Here is a 23,176-nt window from a genome sequence, read left to right as displayed (position 1 = left end):
GAAGTTTTTGTGATAAACTGCAGCTTTAAAGTAGACAATTAGTGAGTTAGCCAGAAGCTAAGTTAAACAAGGGAGTTTTTGCCTGGAGACAGGGAAGTATGTTGACAGGCTGCTGATTGGTTTAAACTCCCCCTATAGGGAGACAGAGAAGCATGGTGACAGGCTGCTGATTGGTTTAAACTCCCCCTATAGGGAGACAGAGAAGCATGGTGACAGGCTGCTGATTGGTTTAATGTCCCCCTATAGGCAGCTTGGCACTAGCAGTTCTATGCTGAGGTAAAATGGAGCTGTTTAGAGAAGGAGTTTGTGAGGAGAGTTCTGAGAGTCTGTGTATATAGTAACTTGTACAAAGCAGCTTATAATAAAAGCTACTGTTCATCAAGTTCTGTTTCCTGAGTCCTGGATTACACCACCACACTATTGCGCTGCCTGCTAAATTCTCTGCTACACTTCAATAGGTTATGGTGCCCAGGCTGTGGTTTCCAGGTTAGTGGTGTGCCAGTCAAGTCGTGGACGCAGGGGTTGTGAAGTCTCCCAGATTCCTAGCAAAGGAGATGGTGAGGACGTGCCTGAGGTGATCAGTTGTAGAGTGTCGTGGTATTGATGCCAAGAGCTGATTGGTGGCAGACCCAAGTCTAGAGGACGACTGGACACAGACAATAGACACAGACATGCAGCATCCAGCTGCATTATCATTTGAGCGTCTGAACAATCATAACTATTTGTTGTGGTCCCAGAGGATTCAAGCTACGCTGCAGAGAGAAGGTCTTTGGAATGCTGTGTCTAAACCTCCTTCAAAGCCTGATGCTGATCATTTGGAGCGGGACGATGAAAAGCCTGAAATGTTTCCAAACTCTGAAGCCAGACAGTTTTCGTCTACTTCAAAAGGTGTTTCTTCTGAAAGGGAGCAAGTGTCTGAGGGGGATGACAGTGCAGAGAAAAGTGATTTAACTCCCAGAAGGTCAGAGAGGAGAAACAAAGGAGTTCCATCAGACCGTTATTCACCAGGTGTATCTCATGTTTGCCATGTAGCTGTAGAGCCACAAAGCTATAATGAGGTGTTTAAGTTACCAGAAGAACAGGTTTTGTGCTGGAAAGAAGCAATGCAAGAAGAAATGAATTCTCTGCAAGAGCACGAGGTGTTTACTTCTATGCCTCTACCCAAGGGTGCCAAGGTGGTAGGCAGTAGATGGGTCTATAAACTGAAGCCCTTAGCTACTGGAGGTTTCAAGTATAAGGCACGGTTAGTAGCACAGGGTTTTTCCCAAAGACCTGGAGTGGATTTTGATGAGGTGTTTGCTCCTACAGCGAGAAGCGAAAGCATGAGGCTGTTGCTTGCTATCGCTGCAAAGCATAAATTGGTGGCCAGTCATTTCGACATTCAAACAGCTTATTTAAATGCTGGTCTCACAGAGGAGCTGTATTTAGCTGAGCCTCAAGGTTTTGAGACTAGGCCTGGGAATGTTTACAAGCTGCACAAAGCTTTATACGGTTTAAAACAGTCTGCACGTAACTGGAACCATTGTCTGGATGACACACTGGTTAAGCTTGGTTTTAAACATTGTGTGGCTGACAATTGTTTATATATAAGAGGGTCTGGAAATAATATAGAGTTCTGTTTAATTTTTGTGGATGACCTCTTATATGTGGCCAAGAGTAACAAACTGGTCAATGAGTTCTATACTCAGTTAGCAAAGAGGTTCAAGGTTAAAAACCTCGGCACAGTAAAAAATTATTTAGGAGTGGAAATGTGCCAGGCGGTTGATGGAAGCTATTTGCTCTGTCAAAGTAACAAAATCAAGCAGTTGTTGGTAAAATTTGGCATGCAGGATTGCAAAGGAGCCAAAACGCCAATGGAAACAGGTTTTGTTAAAGACTTAAATACAGAGCAAAGCCAAGAGTTCGAAAGTCCTGAACTATATCAATCTGCTATAGGTAGTCTGATGTACCTAGCACAATGGTCAAGACCTGACATCAGTTATGCTGTAGGCATCCTGAGCAGGCAGGTAGCAAAGCCAACAATTAATGCTTGGAAAGCGGTCAAAAGAGTTTTGCGTTATCTGAAACACACTGTTGACAGCACTCTAAGGATGAGTTCAACAGGGGAAGAGGTTTTACAGTGTTATACAGATAGCGACTGGGGAAATCTACCTGACAGGAAATCTGTAACTGGTATTGTCATCATGTTTGGGAAGTCGCTTGTTGGCTGGAAATCCAGAAAGCAAAGTTTGGTCAGTATGTCTTCAACAGAAGCCGAATACGCTGCGTTAAGTGAGTTGTGTAATGAGATTGTGTTTTATAAACAGTTTTTGCTGGATTTGGGTTTTGAAAATGTTTGTCCTGTTAAAGTGTTTGTAGACAATCAAGCATGTATAACTCTGAGTGGGACAGAACAGTTCAAAAGCAAAAGTAAACATATTCATTTGAAATACCAAAACGTCAGGTTCAATGTACAAAATAATACCATTGTGTGTGAATATGTGCAAAGTTCTGAAAATGTTGCTGACATCATGACAAAGCCGTTATCATTTGTAAATTGGAATATGCTTTGTCAGAGCATGGGTTTGGAGATCAAAGTTGGAGATAATACTTTGTCTATGCTCAAAGACTAATTGCACTTTTGTAAGCTGTGAGGGGGTGTTGAAGTTTTTGTGATAAACTGCAGCTTTAAAGTAGACAATTAGTGAGTTAGCCAGAAGCTAAGTTAAACAAGGGAGTTTTTGCCTGGAGACAGGGAAGTATATTGACAGGCTGCTGATTGGTTTAAACTCCCCCTATAGGGAGACAGAGAAGCATGGTGACAGGCTGCTGATTGGTTTAAACTCCCCCTATAGGGAGACAGAGAAGCATGGTGACAGGCTGCTGATTGGTTTAATGTCCCCCTATAGGCAGCTTGGCACTAGCAGGTCTATGCTGAGGTAAAATGGAGCTGTTTACAGAAGGAGTTTGTGAGGAGAGTTCTGAGAGTCTGTGTATATAGTAACTTGTACAAAGCAGCTTATAATAAAAGCTACTGTTCATCAAGTTCTGTTTCCTGAGTCCTGGATTACACCACCACACTATTGCGCTGCCTGCTAAATTCTCTGCTACACTTCAATACGGACACAGAGCAATGGAATCAAACTACAAGAAAGAAGATTCCACCCAAACATTAGGAAGAACTTCCTGACAGTAAGAGCTGTTTGGCAGTGGAATTTGCTACAAAGGAGTGTGGTGGAGTCTCCTTCTTTGGAGGTTTTTAAGCAGAGGCTTCCCCTACATGGATCAATGCCTTGTCGTGGCGAAGGGGCTTGAATAACTCAGAGAAGCTATGAGCTATGCCATGCAGGGCCACTCAAGATGGACAGGTCATAGTGGAGAGTTTTGACTAAACGTGATCCACCTGGAGAAGGAACTGGCAAGCCACTCCAGTATCCCTGCCAAGAAAACTCCATGGACAAAAACAGCAGGCATATAAAAGTTATGACACTGGAAGATGAGCCCCTCAGGTCGGAAGGCGTCCAACATGCTACTGAGGCAGAGTGGAGGACAAGTACAAGTAGATTCAGAGGTGATAAAGCGGCTGGGCCAAAGCCGAAAGGTCGCTCAGTTGTGGATATGCCTGGAAGCGAAAGGAAAGTCTGATGCTGTAAAGAAAAATATTGCATAGGAACCTGGAATGTAAGAACCATGGATAAAGGAAAGCTGGATGTGGTCAAAAATAAGATGACAAGAATAAATATTGACACCCTGGGCATCAGTGAACTAAAATGGAAGGGAATGGGCGAATTCAGTTCGGGTGACTATCATATCTACTACTGTGGGCAAGAATCCTGTAGAAGAAATGGAGTGGCCCTCATAGTCAACAAAAGAGTGGCAAAAGCTGTAATGGGATGCAATCTCAAAAATGACAGAATGATCTCGATACGAATCCAAGGCAGACCTTTTAATATCACAGTAATTCAAGTTTATGCACCAACTACCGGTGCTGAAGAAAGTGAAATTGACCGATTCTGTGAAGACTTACAACACCTTCTAGAAATGACACCAAAGAAGGATGTTCTTCTCATTACAGGGGACTGGAATGCTAAAGTAGGGAATGAAGAGATAAAAGGAACAACTGGCAAGTTTGGCCTTGGAGTTCAAAATGAAGCAGGGCAAAGGCTAATAGAGTTCTGTCAAGAGAACAAGCTGGTCATCACAAACACTCTTTTCCAACAACACAAGAGACGACTCTACACATGGATATCACCAAATGGGCAGCATCGAAATCAGATTGACTATATTCTCTGCAGCCAAAGATGGAGAAGCTCTATACAGTCAGCAAAAACAAGACCTGGAGCTGACTGTAACTCAGATCATCAGCTTCTTATAGCAAAATTCCAGCTTAAACTGAAGAAAGTAGGAAAAACCACTGGGCCAGTAAGATACAATCTAAATCAAATCCCTTATGAATACACAGTGGAAGTGAGGAACAGGTTTAAGGATTTAGATTTGGTGGACAGAGTGCCTGAAGAACTATGGATGGAGGCTCGTAACATTATACAGGAGGCAGCAACGAAAACCATCCCAAGGAAAAGGAAATGCAAGAAAGCAAAATGGCTGTCCAACGAGGCCTTACAAATAGCGGAGGAGAGGAGGCAAGCAAAATGCAAGGGAGATAGGGAAAGATACAGGAAGCTGAATGCAGATTTCCAAAAAAATAGCAAGGAGAGACAAGAGGACCTTCTTAAACGAGCAATGCAAAGAAATAGAGGAAAACAATAGAATGGGGAAAACCAGAGATCTGTTCAAGAAAATTGGAGATATGAAAGGAACATTTCGTACAAATATTACCATAATAAAGGCCAAAGGTGGTAAGGACCTAACAGAAGCAGAAGACATCAAGAAGAGGTGGCAAGGATACACAGAAGAATTATACCAGAAAGATCTGGAGGTCTCGTACACCCCAGGTAGTGTGGTTGCTGACCTTGAGCCAGACATCTTGGAGAGTGAAGTCAAATGGGTCTTAGAAAGCACTGCTAATATCAAGGCCAGTGGAAGTGATGATATTCCAGCTGAACTATTTAAAATTTTGAAAGATGATGCTGTTAAGGTGCTACACCCAATATGCCAGCAAGTTTGGAAAACTCAGCAATGGCCAGAGGATTGGAGAAGATCAGTTTACATCCCAATCCCAAAGAAGGGCAGTGCCAAAGAATGCTCCAACTACCGCACAATTGCGCTCATTTCACACGCTAGCAAGGTTATGCTTAAAATTCTACAAGGCAGGCTTAGGCAGTATGTGGACCGAGAACTCCCAGAAGTGCAAGCTGGATTTCAAAGGGGCAGAGGAACCAGAGACCAAATAGCAAACATGCGCTGGATTATGGAGAAAGCTAGAGAGTTCCAGAAAAACATCTACTTCTGCTTCATTGACTACGCAAAAGCCTTTGACTGTGTCGAGCACAGCAAACTACGGCAAGTTCTTAAAGAAATGAGAGTGCCTGATCACCTCATCGGTCTCCTGAGAAATCTCTATGTGAGACAAGAAGCTACAGTTAGAACTGGATATGGAACAACTGATTGGTTCAAAATTGGGAAAGGGGTACGACAAGTTTGTATATTGTCTCCCTGCTTATTTAACTTATACAGTGGTGCCTCACTAGACGAATGCCCTGTAAGACGAATTTTTCGCTTAACGAAAGGATTTTTTGAGCGGAGGTTGCCTCGCTAGATGAATTCATTTTACGAAAAATTCGTCTAGTGAATCACACTTTCCCATAGGAATGCATTGAAATTCAATTAATGTGTTCCTATGGGCAAAAAATAAAATAAAATAAAATGCATTCCTATGGGATTCGCTAGACGAATTTTTCGTTATAAGAATTGACCCGTGGAACGAATTAAATTCGTCAAGTGAGGCACCACTGTATGCAGAATTCATCATGCGAAAGACTGGACTAGATGAATCGCAAGCCGGAATTAAGATTGCCGGAAGAAATACCAACAACCTCAGATATGCAGATGACACAACCTTGATGGCAGAAAGTGAGGAGGAAATAAAGAACCTTCTAATGAGGGTGAAAGAGGAGAGCGCAAAATATGGTCTGAAGCTCAACATTAAAAAAAACAAGATCATGGCCACTGGTCCCATCACCTCCTGGCAAATAGAAGGGGAAGAAATGGAGGCAGTGAGAGATTTTACTTTCTTGGGCTCCTTGATCACTGCAGATGGTGACAGCAGTCACGAAATTAAAAGACGCCTGCTTCTTGGGAGAAAAGCAATGACAAACCTAGACAGCATCTTAAAAAACAGAGACATCACCTTGCTGACAAAGGTCCGTATACTTAAAGCTATGGTTTTCCCAATAGTGATGTATGGAGGTGAGAGCTGGACCATAAAGAAGGCTGATCGCTGAAGAATGGATGCTTTTGAATTATGGTGCTGGAGGAGACTCTTGAGAGTTCCATGGACTTCAAGTAGATCAAACCTATCCATTCAGAAGGAAATCAGCCCTGAGTGCTCACTGCAAGGACAGATCGTGAAGCTGAGGCTCCAATACTTTGGCCACCTCATGAGAAGAGAAGACTCCCTGGAGAAGACCCTGATGTTGGGAAAGATTGAGGGCACTAGGAGAAGGGGACGACAGAGGACGAGATGGTTGGACAGTGTTCTCAAAGCTACGAACATGAGTTTGACCAAACTGCGGGAGGCAGTGGAAGACAGGAGTGCCTGGTGTGCTATGGTCCATGGGGTCACGAAGAGTCAGACACAACTAAACGACTAAACAACAATGTGGGGAGCACGCAGTAAAGATCACAGCAGGAGAGAGAATGTGGATCCGGAAGGTCGAGCAGAACAAAAGCAGGCACCCCCTTTTATTGTAAATTTTCAGAACTAACAACTATTAACTAGAGGTACATCCTTCATCCAATGACAATTGGTCAAGCCCCAAAGAGGTGGTGTTCTTGCATAGGTCACATCCTGCCAACACCCCAAAACTCTGCCATAGAGGAAGTGCCTGGTCCTCACATACTCTTCAGACCTCTCTCTGTCACATGCCTACTCCTTAAACATCCCCCTCCTCTCCATCTTGTGACTCTTGATGTTTTTCCTACAACTCCACCATTTTCCCATTGTCTTTCTCCTCACCTGGGTCTGACCCTTCAGGCTTGTACCAGCCTCCCCTGCTCTAACCTGCTCTAACCGGTTCCATCAGGATCCTCCCAACTCTGGCCAGTCCAGTAGTGACCTGCTGCCCTCTAATGACCCCCTGATCCAACTTGTGAATGCGTGTTTATGCATACTGACGTACAGGAAGGTTTGCAAGCACTCTACGTTAAAACTATTGTGTGTGTTTGACAGCTGAGGGTTTTGACAGCTTGCTTTCTATCTGATACGGTCTGCCGACATCAATCTAAGATCACTGCTACACAACAACAACAACAACAACAAAGCCTGTGATCCACCAAGACCCCTAAATCCTTTTCACATGTACTGCTAGTAAGCCAAGTGTTCCCCATTGTTAATATTAGTAATTAGAGAACTGCTTTGGGGTTTTTTGTGTGTGGAAAGGAAAAGAAGTGAACTTGAAACGTAGGGGGGTCTGAAATTACTCAGTTGAAAAGAGAACACTCAGATGTCCCATTAGAATGAATGTTTTGAATGATTTCTTTTATGTAAATGGCACGTGGAAAACCAGAAGTCCTGTCTTTCTTTCTTTCTTTCTTTCTTTCTTTCTTTCTTTCTTTCTTTCTTTCTTTCTTTCTTTCTTTCTTTCTTTCTTTCTTTCCCCATCTTATTTACATTCCTTCTTTTTATCTTGTTCCTTATCTCTATTTTCTTTTCTCTTTCGTTGCTGGCCTGTTTTGGATTAACATGAAGGTGGTAAAGGGATGAAAGGAGAGCCCCTGGGCGCATTTTCTTTTCTCTCTTTCTTTGTTTTGGTTTTTATCTAGATTAGTTCGTTTTATTGTATTGTATTACAAAAAAGTTTTACTAAAAGCTTATTCAAATAAAACAATAAAAAATAAATAGTCCTGCCCTTACAGTGTCCATTTTATTGCTATTGCTATTTCTGTTTTCTGTTTACAAATCAGAATCATGGACAAAAGGATCCATGTAGCTTCTTGTGTTCCTCATGGACTACACTTTGGAGGCCCTTACAAGAACCTACATTTTATTCAGCGCTTTCCACTTCTCTGCTCTGCCCTTTGTTTTCGGTCAGGCATAAAGTTTCATTTTTGAAAGCTGCACTTTTGGAAGGTGGGTTGGAGAAGAATTTTTTTTGAACTAACTACAGGCAGGAAGCTGGAATCTTGTAAATATACTTAGCTTTAACTTTTATATCCCATAGTTTCTCCCAGAAAGCACCTATTGATGCCAAATCATAGTATCTTTGTTATGTGAGTGTCATCTGCTTGTAACATTCCGCCCAGTGAGAAAGCAGGCATTCTTTTGTCCTAGAAATTCTTGCTGGTTCTAAATGTTAGAGGAAATTCCGCCATATGCAATCAGCAGACTTTCCACTTATTAATGCCTGCTCTTCCTTAGGAAACCTGGAGTTTCTTGTTTCTAACATTCTGCTTTTTCATCTTGCCCGTAAGTGATTAACATGATCCATGCATCTGGGTGATTAATTGTTTGAGGATGTGTACAGTTAAACCAGGGATCCCCAAACTAAGGCCCGGGGGCCAGATGCGGTCCAATCACCTTCTAAACCCGGCCCGTGGACGGTCCGGGAATCAGCCTGTTTTTACATGAGTAGAATGTGTCCTTTTATTTAAAATGCATCTCTGGGTTATTTGTGGGGCATAGCAATTCGTTCATATTTTTTTCCAAAATATAGTCCGCCGTCCGCCCCCACAAGGTCTGAGGGACAGTGGACCTTAAACTTAAACCTTAAAGCAATTACAAAAGGAAGGAAGGAAGAATAGAACAAGAAATCACACTGATTTTAAAGAAATTCATTTCAATGTTTGTTTTTATTATCAATAACATTTCATTCCTGCCCTTCACAATAATATCCTAGGAGATATTAAAACAATCTTAGAATCATAGAAGCCTATACCTGTGACACTTTTCATCCAAATTAACCTTACTTCTTTCTCCCTCTTATTATTTTACCTGTAAAAATTATTCATAATCATCATAAATCTTGAGACATCGTTCTGTGCAGAAGCAATCGTTTATAATCATGTTGTGCTTTGATAATTTTCTATTTTTTATAAGATTATCTCTGATTTTTGAATCTAGACAATATATATGCCAGTCTTTCCAAGAGTGATTTGAATCACAAGATGGATCATTCCTGTCTCTTGAGACTTTAAAAAGGAAGGAAATAGTTATTTGTTGGTTGTTTTTCTGAATTTAGAAATCTGAATGGGCAGGCCATAGGACCTACCATAATAAATAAATAAATAAATACATGACTGTTGTTTTGTCTCTTGGCTAAATACCACCTGTTACAGGTAGAGCAATATGCTGTACTTTCTTGTTTTCCAAACTGCTGGTTTTAACATTTTGAAAACTTCTTTTTAAAATCTCTCTTTATTGGTACACTTAATGGATGTTTTATACAACCTGCTAGTGGGTTCTGATGACTTAATGGAACATACAATGAATAACTGATAATCTGATTGATTGTTAAAGCATCACCTGTACTCCTTCCACCCAGAAAATAAATGACTGTTGTTTCGTATCTTGGCTAAACAAGTAGAGCAATATGCTGTGCTTTCTTGTTTTCGAAACTGCTGGTTTTAACATTTTGAAAATTCTTTAAAATTTTAAACATTTTAAAATCTCTTTTTATTGGTACGCTTAATGGATGTTTTATACAACCTGCTAGTGGGTTCTGATGACTTAATGGAACATACAATGAATAAACATGCAGTTGCCATTTGTAGCTCAAGTATTTCTATATCTGGTTTGGTTCTGAAGCTAACTTAGTCAAGGGCTTCCATTAGGAAGCACTGCAAAAGTGTTTTTGCCAGTTTTCTCTGCAAGCCTCTATCCCCCCCCCCCGCCCATGACTGAAGTTTGCATTCAAAGCACTTTAAACACCTGCAGCTTTCTCTTCAGTTGAGCAAGTATTCTAGGCATCTTTAAGGTTTTCTCCACAAATTGTCCACTTTTAGGTGTGTTTCATGGCCGCTGAGACTTTAAATGGGTTCTGATAATCTGATTGATTGTTAAAGCATCACCTGTACTCCTTCCACCCAGTGGTGTTGCAATAGGGGGGGGCAGGTGGTGGTGGGCCCTGGGTGCCATATCTTGGGGGGGCTGACAAGAAGGCACCCCATGGGGGCTCACAGCAGCACACGCAGCCATCGCGCCACCACAGCCACATGTGGAGGGTCCTCTGTTCGCAGCTGCAGCCATGAGCAGAGGATCCCGACGCCGGCAGCAAACTGCTATGTACAGTGCATGTGCGGCATCGTACGCATGGGCTGTATGTAGCGATGCCGCACATGCGCTGTACATAGCGGTTTGCTGCCAGAGCCTCTCGAGCGCCGTACGAACAGCGGTGGGATCCCTCTGTCACCACTACAGCCATGAACAGAGCGTCCTCCGTTCACAGCTGCAGCTGTGAGCAGAGGATCCTGGCAACGTCCGCATGGCGCTAGAGTGGCGGCGGCGGCAAACCGCACATGCGCCCTAAAAGGCAACGCCCCGCCCCGGGTGTCACGATGCCTTCATTCGCCAGTGCTTCCAACTCTCAATCTTGGCCCACTGGGGTTGGCGGGGAGATTAGGATATGGTCAGCTGTGGGCTGCAGTGTGGATTCTCAAACATTTTTCTCAGGGTCATTTCTTTGTCCAAATGGTTGTACGCTTCTTAATGCCAGTTGGCACACATGATTTACTGTTAGCTATGATACCCCAGAGTCGGTCACGACTGGACCTAATGGACAGGGGTCCCTTTACCTTTACCTTATGATGTGTTTATCTTCCTAATTGCACTTGCAGCTGTATCCAAAAACGTCAAGTACTTCCTAAGTATGGTGTGCCTGAGAATTAAAGGTGTCCAGCCAGTATGCATTGCTAGCTTGTGAGCAATAAGATCATAATTGACATCAAGTGTAGGCTTCATGCTGTCAGGATTCTCCAGCTGTGACTTCAAGCTATTGGCCAGATACTGTGTTGCTGGCCACAAGTACTGAGTTAGCTCCGGTCTCTTGGGAAATAAAGTTTCTTGCAGGTATTCCAAAAATATCCTAAATGAAAAAAGTCCACCTGCAATGAGTTCCAGGCATTCTTCCTTTTGAAATGCAGAAGGGGAGCATTCACTTTCGCTAGGGATCTCTGGAATAAGCCACTGTTCCTGAGGCAGATTATTCCAGTCGGTATCACATGTGCCTCGCAGATTACAGAGGAATTGATACAACTTGGTAGTCTTTTCTATCAGCCACGTAGCCACAGTCAAGGCTTCGGGAGTGGCGCCTAATGCTTCCTCAAAGGGCATGCTAACAGTCTGAGGCTCAGCCATGATGAAAAGCGTGGCTGCAGTGGTAATGCAAAGAAGAACATTCATCGTCTTCTCTTCCGGCTTCACTCTTCCTGTTATCTCTCGCTTGCAGCTTCGTGTCTTACGGTGCTGGCTGGCTGGATGTAGAAATTCCTGATGAGGCAAGGATTTCAGTATGCACCATACGCGGGCACCTGATGGAAATATCATGGATAAAAATACAACAGCGTATATAGAGCAGAATGGAAATGGCAACTAAAAACGTTCTAACAGAGGTTAAATACATTAGTTATCTCCCGCTTGGACTACTGCAATGTGCTATACGTGGGGCTACCTTTGAAGGTGACCCAGAAACTACAACTAACCCAGAATGCGGCAGCTAGACTGGTGACCAGGACACCACATAACACCGGTCTTGAAAGACCTGCATTGGCTCCCAGTACGTTTCCGAGCACAATTCAAAGTGTTGGTGCTGACCTTTAAAGCCCTAAACGGCCTCAATCCAGTATACCTGAAGGAGCGTCTCCACCTCCATTGCTCTGCCCGGACACTGAGGTCCAGTGCCGAGGGCCTTCTGGCGGTTCCCTCGCTGTGAAGCTTTTAATCTTTAAGAAATTAGTGTATTTGGATATTTCTGTTGGGAGCCGCTCAGAGTGGCTGGGGAAACCCAGCCAAATGGGCGGGTTATAAATTTATTATTATTATTATTATTATTATTATTATTATTATTATTAGTCAGGGAGAATAAATGAGGTGTTTTTCTGTCTCTGAAGGTAGTATGAAGCCATCATGGCCATTGTTGGAGCTACTATTAGATGAAATAAAACAACTATTAGATAAAATTAAGCAACTGCCTCAGGTAGCATATTTGAGAGGGGGCACTGTTTTCCTTGTCTCAGGCAGTACGATCCCTTGGGCCACCTCTAATCATTTATTGACTTATCCACCAGGAGTATGTCTAATCTTTTCCTAAATCCATCCCTGTCCATTGCTATCACTAAATCTTTTCTGACAAATTCTCCTGCACACCTGGGACTTGGGGTTAGTAGTTGCCTCAAAGCCAAAGTTACATCAAAAGACTCTACCCAACCTAGAGAAATTGGACTCACATTGTTACACGGGACCTACAAGACCTCCTGGTATGCCCCGCAGAGAGCCTTAAGGTCCACAAATAACAACATTCTGGAGATTCTGAGCCATAAGGTGGTTAGATTGGTCTCGACTAGGGCCAGGGCCTTTTCAGTACTGGCCTCGACTTGGTGGAATGCTCTTTCACAGGACCAGGGTCCTGCGGGATTTGTCATCTTTCCGCAGGGCCTGCAAGACAGAGCTGTTCCGCCTGTCCTTTGGGTTGGATTCAGTCTGACCCCTGTGTTTTCCTCCCTCATGGTTTTGATTTATGGACTACTTAAAATGAGGCTGCATTTTAAATTTTAATATTGTATTTTAATCTGTATTTTAATTACAGTCATACCTTGACATCCAAACACTTTGACTTCCGAAGGTTTCAACTCTTGAAGTTGACAACCCTGGAAATCTTTTCTATGCCTGCGCAGAGCAGCGTGTTCGGTTAGTGCAAAATCGTGCTTCGCGCATGTGGCAACCGCACGCTTTGACATCCAAAAAACTCGACTTACGAAGATGGCCACGGAACGGATCGTCTTCGTAAATTGAGGTACCACTGTAATTGTTTTCTTTTCTTTTGTAGCTTATTGTAATTTTATTGGTGTTAGCCGTCCTTAGCCCAGTTTTGACTGGGGAGAGTGGGGAATAAAAAATTATTATTATTATTATTATTATTATTATTATTATTATTATTATTATTACACAGATATTAGCCTCCACAAACTTAAAAAAGGTGCTAAGCCATAGCTTTTGAAACAGCAAGCCTCCTTTTGCCTGGAAACAGATTACAGTGGTGCCTCAATTTACGAATTTAATCCGTTCTGAAGGCACCTTCGTAAGTCGAAAAATTCCTAAGTCGAAGAACGCCATTGGAAACGTGATTTCCCATAGGAATGCATTGGAAACGGAAAAATTTGTAAGTCGAAGCAACCCTATCTAAAAATCCGTAAGTCGAAAAATCCCTATCTAAAACCGCCGCGGGTTTTTCCCGGATGTCAAGACATTCATAAGCGCATGGCCATTACGCCCATTCGTAAGTCGAAAAATTCGGTTGTCGGGTCGTTCGTAGGTCGAGGTACCACTGTAGTAGCCAGTGAAGCTGTTCTAGCAATGGAGTGTTGTACTCCCCATAACCAGCCCCTGCCAACAGTCTGGCTGCAGGTCCTTGAACTAGTCGAAGTTTCTGAGCACTTTCCTAAGGCATTCCTACATACAGCACATTACAATAATCCAAACGGGATGTAGCAAAGGCATGTGTCACTTTGGGCAACTCAGTCATCTCAAGGAACAGGCAGAATTGGCGCACCAGCCTTAACTGCAAATCCACTCCTATCCCCTGCAGAAACCTAGACAGCCATGCTCAGGGCTGCAGCCAGGAGCATACCCAGACTGTGAACCTGTGTCTTCAGGGGAAGTATTATTCCCTCTAAAGGTAAAGGTAAAGGACCCCTGGCAGTTAAGTCCACTTGCGAACGACTCTGGGGTTGTGGCGCTCATCTTGCTTTACTGGCCGAGGGAGTGGGCGTTTGTCTGCAGACAGTTTTTCCAGGTCATGTGGCCAGCATGACTGAGACGCTTCTGGCAAAACCAAAGCAGTGCACGGAAACGCCGTTTACCTTCCCATCAGAACGGAACCTATTTATCTACTTGCACTTTGATGTGCTTTTGAACTGCTAGGTTGGCAGCAGCTGGGACCGATCAGAAGGTTGGTGGTTCGTATCCCTGCAACCGGGTGAGCTCCCGTTTCAGGAATATGAACCACCAACTTTCTGATCGGCAAGCCCTAGGTTCAGTGGTTTAGACCACAGCGCCACCCAGGCTGAATCCCTTTTCCCTGTTCTGAGTTCTGACTGAACAAAAGCACTTCTGAAAGGAGCATTCTGCTGAATTCTATTTCCCGCTTCAAGGGAAAGGGATATTCCCTTCCATCTAATGCAACCTGAGAGAGCATACTCACAATTCCAAAAAGAAAGGAAAAGATGTCTCTGGTGGTCATAAAAGAAGTTTTCAACTTCATTAAATAAGCTTCTGTAAGCTTCTGTTGGGTTTCCTTTTTATATGCTACTTCGTGCATTTAATTGTACTATTTCATCCTACATACACACCTCCATTTTTCTTTTAACTGAATCCAACTTTAATAATTTCAGGAACATTCCAGTCCTGTGGGTTGTTCCTTGCCTTGTTGTTCCTTTACACACCTCTCTTATTTGATATCCTCCATCTCCCACCAGTGTAGCAAATCGTAGGAACCATGCCCTTTCAAATTTCTTTAAATTATCAGCTCTCATTCGGTTTAAATTCTACCCTCAGACCAACAACCAGCTTTCTATCTATGTTTGGAACAGAATGATGCCCCCCACCCACCCACCCGAGGTGGTGCAGCTTTCTATAACAGAAGGCGCCTGCTGGTAGCAGGCTCTCCCAGTCACAGAGGGCGCTATGGCCTCTAATGAGAAGCTACACACTTCAGAAGGAGTGCAGCCCTATCCCAAACAGGGAACTTGCCTATCTCCTGAATAAGGGAGCCACCCAAAGAGTCTCCATCTTCCCAGTATTCAAGTTCAGTTTATTCACTCTCATGTAGGCCTCTGTTGCATTGAGACACAAATTCAGAGCCTTCACAGCTCCTCCTGGTTCAGGTGTTGTGGAGAATTAGAGCTGTGTGTCATCAGGATACTGGTAAGAGCAGCTAATGCTGTGGAAGATGGAATCAGAATTCAAAATGACCATATCAGATTGGAGAACTGACTCCAAGCTAAAATAAAATGAATTTCAATAGGGACCCACGTAAGGTTCTGCACTTAGGCAGGAAGATCCAGATGCACAAATATAGGGTGAGGGACACCTGACTTGCTAGCAGTACTTGTGAAAAGGATCTAGGGGTCTTGGTGGACCACATGCTTGACATGAGTCAACAGTGTGATGCAGCAGCAGAAAGGGCCAATGCTATTCTAGGCTGCATTAGCAGAAGTCTAGTGTCCAGATCAAAGGAAGAGATAGTACCAGTGTATTCTAACTTGGTCAGGCCACACCTGGAGTACTGTGTCCGATTCCAGGCACCACAATCTAAGAAGGATGTTGAAAAGCTGGAATGTGTACAGAGGAAGGCAACCAAGATGATCAAGCGTATGGAAGGAGTTGGCTGTGTTTGAAGGAGGTGGGTATGTTTAGCCTGGAAAAGAGGAGATTGAGAAGAGATATGATAGACACCTGCAAAAATCTTAAGGGCTGTCACATGGAAGATGGGGCATACTCACATACTCACAATCCCAAAAAGAAAGGGAAAGATGTTTCTTATGGTCACAAAAGGTGTTTTCAGCTTCATCAGATAAAAATCTGGAAGCTTCTGTTAGGTTTCATTTTTATATGCTTCTTCGTGCATTTAATTGTACTATTTCATACTACACACACCCCTCCATTTTTCTTTTAACTGAATCCAACTTTAATAATTTCAGGAACATTCCAGTCCTGTGGGTTGTTCCTTGCCTTGTTGTTCCTTTACACACCTCACTTATTCGATATCCTCTATCTCCCACCAAAGTAGCACCCCTCCATTTTTCTTTTAACTGAATTCAACTTTAATAATTTCAGGAACAATCCAAGCCTTCTTGACTTGTTCCTCGACACACCAGTGTACTGGAAGTACAAAAGATCACCAGTGTTGAAGCAATGATTCTTCAACATCAACCTCGTTGGACTAGTAATGTTGTGCGGATGCCTGATTATCATCTTCCAAAGCAACTACTCTATTCCAAACTGAAAAATGGAAAGACTAATGCTGGTGGTCATTGGAGTTCTTGGGAAAGTCCAGAAATAAGCGATAAATTGCAAGAACTCAGGCCCAAAGAAGATGATTTCAAAAAAATCTTCACAAGGTTTTATTGATTTGATGCGGAGTTTAAATGGGAAACAATCCCAATGTTTAAGGCAAATAAAGATAACTTCCAGTAAAAATCAGGACAAAGCTCTATTTCGACTATTCTTCATTAGCAAAGATTCACAGGTCAAAGTGTACCAAGTATGTTTGCCTTGCTAACATTGCTTCAACATTGGGATTGATTCCCATTTAAACTCCGCATCAAATCAATAAAACCTTGTGAAGATTTTTTTGAAATCATCTTCTTTGGGCCTGAGTTCTTGCAATTTATCGCTTAATGCTGGTGGTCAACAAAAGGGGTTTAAAGACTGTCTCAAGGCAAATCTAAAAAAAAATGTAGTATAAACACCAACAATTGGGAAACACTTGCCTGCGAGTGCGCCAGTTGGAGAACAGCCTTTACCCAAGGTGTCATGGGCTTTGAAGACACTTGAACTCAGGACGCAAGGGAGAAACATGCTAATAGGAAGGCATGCTTGGCAAATCCACCATGATTCTGAATTAGTATCTTGTAAATTGCAGATACCATCCCTTTTCCGTGTCCTTTTGGCAATTGGAGGAGGCTTTCGAAAGCTGTCATACTAGAAAAATTCCTAAGTCGAAGAACGCCATTGGAAACGTGATTTCCCATAGGAATGCATTGGAAACGGAAAAATTCGTAAGTCGAAGCAACCCTATCTAAAAATCCGTAAGTCGAAAAATCCCTATCTAAAACCTCCGTGGGTTTTTCCCCGGATGTCGAGACATTCGTAAGCGCGCGGCCATTACCCCCATTTGAAAGTCGAAAAATTCGGTTGTCGGGTCGTTCGTAAGTCGAGGTACCACTGTAGTAGCCAGTGAAGCTGTTCTAGCAATGGAACGCTGTGCTCCCCATAACCAGCCCCTGCCAACAGTCTGGCTGCAGGTCCTTGAACTAGTCAAAGTTTCTGAGCACTTTCCTAAGGCATTCCAACATACAGCACATTACAATAATCCAAACAGGATGTAGTAAAGGCATGTGTCACTTTGGACAACTCAGTCATCTCAAGGAACAGGCAGAATTGGCACACCAGCCTTAACTGCAAATCTACTCCTATCCACTGCAGAAACCTAGACAGCCATGCTCAGGGCTGCAGCCAAGAGCATACCCAGACCGTGAACCTGTGTCTTCAAGGGAAGTATTATTCCCTCTAAAGGTAAAGGTAAAGGACCCCTGGCAGTTAAGTCCAGTTGCGAACGACTCTGGGGTTGTGGCGCTCATCTTGCTTTAATGGCCGAGGGAGTGGGCGTTTGTCTGCAGACAGTTTTTCCAGGTCATGTGGCCAGCATGACTAAGCCGCTTCTGGCGAAACCAGAGCAGCACACGAAAACGCCGTTTACCTTCCTGTCAGAATGGTACCTATTTATCTACTTGCACTTTGATGTGATTTTGAACTGCTAGTTTGGCAGCAGCTGGGACCGATCAGAAGGTTGGCGGTTCGTATCCCTGCAACTGGGTGAGCTCCCGTTGCAGGGATATGAACCACCAACTTTCTGATCGGCAAGCCCTAGGTTCAGTGGTTTAGACCACAGGCTGAATATCTTTTCCCTGTTCTGAGTTCTGACTGAACAAAAGCACTTCTGAAAGGAGCATTCTGCTGAATTCTATTTCCCGCTTCAAGGGAAAGGGATATTCCCTTCCCACAAATGCAACCTGAGAGAACATACTCACAATTCCAAAAAGAAAGGAAAAGATGTCTCTGATGGTCATAATAGAAGTTTTCAACTTTATTAAATAAGATTCTGGAAGCTTCTGTTGGGTTTCCTTTTTATATGCTACTTCGTGCATTTAATTGTACTATTTCATCCTACATACACCCCTCCATTTTTCTTTTAACTGAATCCAACTTTAATAATGTCAGGAACATTCCAGTCCTGTGGGTTGTTCCTTGCCTTGCTGTTCCTTTACACACCTCACTTATTCGATAGCCACTATCTCCCACCAGTGTAGCAGATCGTAGGAACCACCCTCTTTCAACTTTCTTTAAATTATCAGCTCTCATTAACTGGCTTCGGTTTAAATTCTACCCTCAGACCCACAACCAGCTTTCTATCTATGTTTGGAACAGAATGATGTCCCCCATCCACCCACCCGAGGTGGTGCAGCCTTCTATAACAGAACATAGCTGCCAAGTTATCCCTTTTTTACAGGGATTTTCCCTTATGCTGAATAGGCTTCCTCGCGAGAAAAGGGAAAACTTGGCAGCTATGTAACAGAAGGCGCCTGCTGGTAGCAGGCACTCCTAGCCACAGAGGGCGCTATGGCCTCTAATGACAAAGACATATCCAAGAGTACCTGCAAGCTACACACTTCAGAAGGAGTGCAGCCCTATCCCAAACAGGGAACTTGCCTATCTCCTGAATAAGGGAGCCACCCAAAGAGTCTCCATCTTCCCAGTATTCAAGTTCAGTTTATTCACTCTCATTTAGGCCTCTGTTGCATTGAGACACAAATTCAGAGCCTTCACAGCTCCTCCTGGTTCAGGTGTTGTGGAGAATTAGAGCTGTGTGTCATCAGGATACTGGTAAGAGCAGCTAATGTGTGGAAGATGGTATCAGAATTCAAAATGACCATATCAGATTGGAGAACTGACTCCAAGCTAAAATAAAATGAATTTCAATAGGGACCCACGTAAGGTTCTGCACTTAGGCAGGAAGATCCAGATGCACAAATATAGGGTGAGGGACACCTGACCTGCTAGCAGTACTTGTGAAAAGGATCTAGGGGTCTTGGTGGACCACATGCTTGACATGAGTCAACAGTGTGATGCAGCAGCAGAAAGGGCCAATGCTATTCTAGGCTGCATTAGCAGAAATCTAGTGTCCAGATCAAAGGAAGAGATAGTACCAGTGTATTCTGCCTTGGACAGGCCACACCTGGAGAACTGTGTCCGATTCTGGGCACCACAATCTAAGAAGGATGTTGAAAAGCTGGAATGTGTACAGAGGAAGGCAACCAAGATGATCAAGCGTATGGAAGGAGTTGGCTGTGTTTGAAGGTGGGTATGTTTAGCCTGGAAAAGAGGAGATTGAGAAGAGATATGATAGACACCTGCAAAAATCTTAAGGGCTGTCACATGGAAGATGGGGCATACTCACATACTCACAATCCCAAAAAGAAAGGGAAAGATGTTTCTTATGGTCACAAAAGGTGTTTTCAGCTTCATCAGATAAAAATCTGGAAGCTTCTGTTAGGTTTCCTTTTTATATGCTTCTTCGTGCATTTAATTGTACTATTTCATACTACACACACCCCTCCATTTTTCTTTTAACTGAATCCAACTTTAATAATTTCAGGAACATTCCAGTCCTGTGGGTTGTTCCTTGCCTTGTTGTTCCTTTACACACCTCACTTATTCGATATCCTCTATCTCCCACCAAAGTAGCACCCCTCCATTTTTCTTTTAACTGAATTCAACTTTAATAATTTCAGGAACAATCCAAGCCTTCTTGACTTGTTCCTCGACACACCAGTGTACTGGAAGTACAAAAGATCACCAGTGTTGAAGCAATGATTCTTCAACATCAACCTCGTTGGACTAGTAATGTTGTGCGGATGCCTGATTATCATCTTCCAAAGCAACTACTCTATTCCAAACTGAAAAATGGAAAGACTAATGCTGGTGGTCATTGGAGTTCTTGGGAAAGTCCAGAAATAAGCGATAAATTGCAAGAACTCAGGCCAAAAGAAGATGATTTCAAAAAAATCTTCACAAGGTTTTATTGATTTGATGCGGAGTTTAAATGGGAATCAATCCCAATGTTTAAGGCAAATAAAGATAACTTCCAGTAAAAATCAGGACAAAGCTCTATTTCGACTATTCTTCATTAGCAAAGATTCACAGGTCAAAGTGTACCAAGTATGTTTGCCTTGCTAACATTGCTTCAACATTGGGATTGATTCCCATTTAAACTCCGCATCAAATCAATAAAACCTTGTGAAGATTTTTTTGAAATCATCTTCTTTGGGCCTGAGTTCTTGCAATTTATCGCTTAATGCTGGTGGTCAACAAAAGGGGTTTAAAGACTGTCTCAAGGCAAATCTAAAAAAAAATGTAGTATAAACACCAACAATTGGGAAACACTTGCCTGCGAGCGCGCCAGTTGGAGAACAGCCTTTACCCAAGGTGTCATGGGCTTTGAAGACACTTGAATTCAGGACGCAAGGGAGAAACATGCTAATAAGAAGGCATGCTTGGCAAATCCACCATGATCAGCTCCCACCCAGAAACCTATGTCCCCATTGTGGAAGGATGTGTGGATCCAGAATTGGCCTCCACAGTCACTTACAGACTCATTGTTAAAATGGTGTTTATGGAAGACAGTCTTAGTCGGCTATGAGTGATCGCCAAAGAAGAAGTTAATATAATGTTTTTATTTTTTTGCAGTTTTTTGCAGATAAAGTCGCTCAGATTCGGGAAGAGGTAGACTCCACCATGGGAGCAGGGCCGTGGCAGGGAAGTGCTAGAGTCCTGTCTAGTCAAGTTTTGTGGGATCAATTTCAATCTGTTACCTCCGAGGATGTGGACAGGCTGCTTAGACGAATGAAACCAACCACCTGTCTCCTTGATCCTTGCCCATCCTGGCTTATAAAAGGTAGCCAGGAAGGGCTGGGCGATGGGCTTCGCGGGTTGGTAAATGCTTCTCTCCATGAGGGAGCCTTCCCAGACCCGCTGAAAGAGGCGGTTATTAAACCGCTTCTTAAAAAACCATCTTTAGATCCGGCCATTATGGCCAACTATCGCCCAGTTTCAAATCTTCCATTCTTGGGCAAGGTGATTGAGCGATTGGTTGCGGAACAACTCCAGGCACGCCTGGAAGAAGCGGACCATTTGGATCCCTTCCAGTCAGGATTCAGGCCTCATCATGGGACTGAAACTGCCTTGGTCGCACTGGTCGATGATCTCCGGCGGGCTAGGGACAAAGGTAAGAGCTGTTTCCTTGTTCTGCTGGATCTCTCAGCGGCTTTTGACACCATCGACCATAACATCCTTCTGGACCGTCTAGAGGGCTTGGGAGCTGGGGGCACTGTCATGCAGTGGTTCCGCTCCTTCCTCCTGGGCTGTGTTCAGAAAGTGGTGGGGGGGGATGAGTGTTCAGACCCCTGGGCTCTCACTTGTGGGGTGCCTCAGGGTTCTGTCCTCTCCCCCATGCTTTTTAACATCTATATGCAGCCGCTGGGAGAGATCATCAGGGGGTTTGGGCTGGGTGTCCATCAGTATGCTGATGATGCCCAGCTCTACCTCTCTTTTAAATCAGAACCAGTGAAGGCGGTGAAGGTCCTGTGTGAGTGCTTGGAGGCGGTTGGAGGATGGATGGCAGCTAACAGATTGAGATTGAATCCTGACAAGATAGAAGTACTGTTTGTGGGGGACAGGAGGCGGGCGGGTATGGAGGACTCTCTGGTCCTGAATGGGGTAACTGTGCCCCTGAAAGACCAGGTGCGCAGCCTGGGAGTCATTTTAGACTCACAGCTGTCCATGGAGGCACAGGTCAACTCCGTGTCCAGGGCAGCTGTTTATCAGCTCCATCTGGTACGCAGGCTGAGTCCCTACCTGCCCACTGACTGTCTCTCCAGAGTGGTGCATGCTCTAGTTATCTCTCGCTTGGACTACTGCAATGCGCTCTACGTGGGGCTACCTTTGAAGGTGACCCGGAAACTACAACTAATCCAGAATGCGGCAGCTAGACTGGTGACTGGGAGCGGCCGCCGAGATCACATAACACCGGTCCTCAAAGACCTACATTGGCTCCCAGTACGTTTCCAAGCACAATTCAAAGTGTTGGTGTTGACCTTTAAAGCCCTAAACGGCCTCGGTCCGGTATACCTGAAGGAGCGTCTCCACCCCCATCGTTCTGCCCGGACACTGAGGTCCAGCTCTGAGGGCCTTCTGGCGGTTCCCTCATTACGAGAAGCCAAGTTACAGGGAACCAGGCAGAGGGCCTTCTCGGTAGTGGCACCCACCCTGTGGAATGCCCTCCCACTAGAGGTCAAAGAGAACAATTACCAGACCTTTAGAAGGCATCTCAAGGCAGTCCTGTTTAGGGAAGCTTTTAATCTTTGATGGATTTCTGTATTTTAGAATTTCTGTTTTTTTGGAAGCCGCCCAGAGTGGCTGGGGGAACCCGGCCAGATGGGCGGGGTATAAATAATAAATTATTATTATTATTATTATTATTATTATTATTATTATTATTATTATATTGTAATTTTGAACTGTTATAGGGATGTATAATTTTTCAAATAATGTTTTGCCAGTTTTGTAGTTTTATATCTTCTATAGTTATTGATAAAACTCTAGAAAGATAGAGGAGGTACAGCAGTACCATCATTTTTATTGTTGCAATTTGGCCCAACCAAGACAGTTTAGGGAAGCTTTTAATGTTTGATGGACTACTGTATTTTTATATTTTGTTCGAAGCCGCCCAGACCAGCCAGATGGACGGGGTATAAACAATAAATTATTATTATTATTATTATTATTATTATTATTATTATTATTATTTCCCATACTATATTATTATTATATCCCTTATTTTTAGTTTTTGGATCACCAACAAAAACTAAATTTTTGCTGGAGGCTGCTTCAAATGATAACTCCTAGAAATTTAAAATGTCTTTGACAAAGTTTGAGGCCAGTGGAGTGCTGACAAGCACCTTTTATCAACTGCGCCTGGTTCGACAGCTATGGCCTTTCCTGGATCGGGAAAGCCTTGCCGCAGTAGCT

Source organism: Zootoca vivipara, chromosome 3 (assembly GCF_963506605.1).
Source record: "Zootoca vivipara chromosome 3, rZooViv1.1, whole genome shotgun sequence".
Classification (NCBI taxonomy): domain Eukaryota; kingdom Metazoa; phylum Chordata; class Lepidosauria; order Squamata; family Lacertidae; genus Zootoca; species Zootoca vivipara.
The sequence above is the reverse complement of the archived record's forward strand: the minus strand, read 5'-3'. Positions refer to the sequence as shown.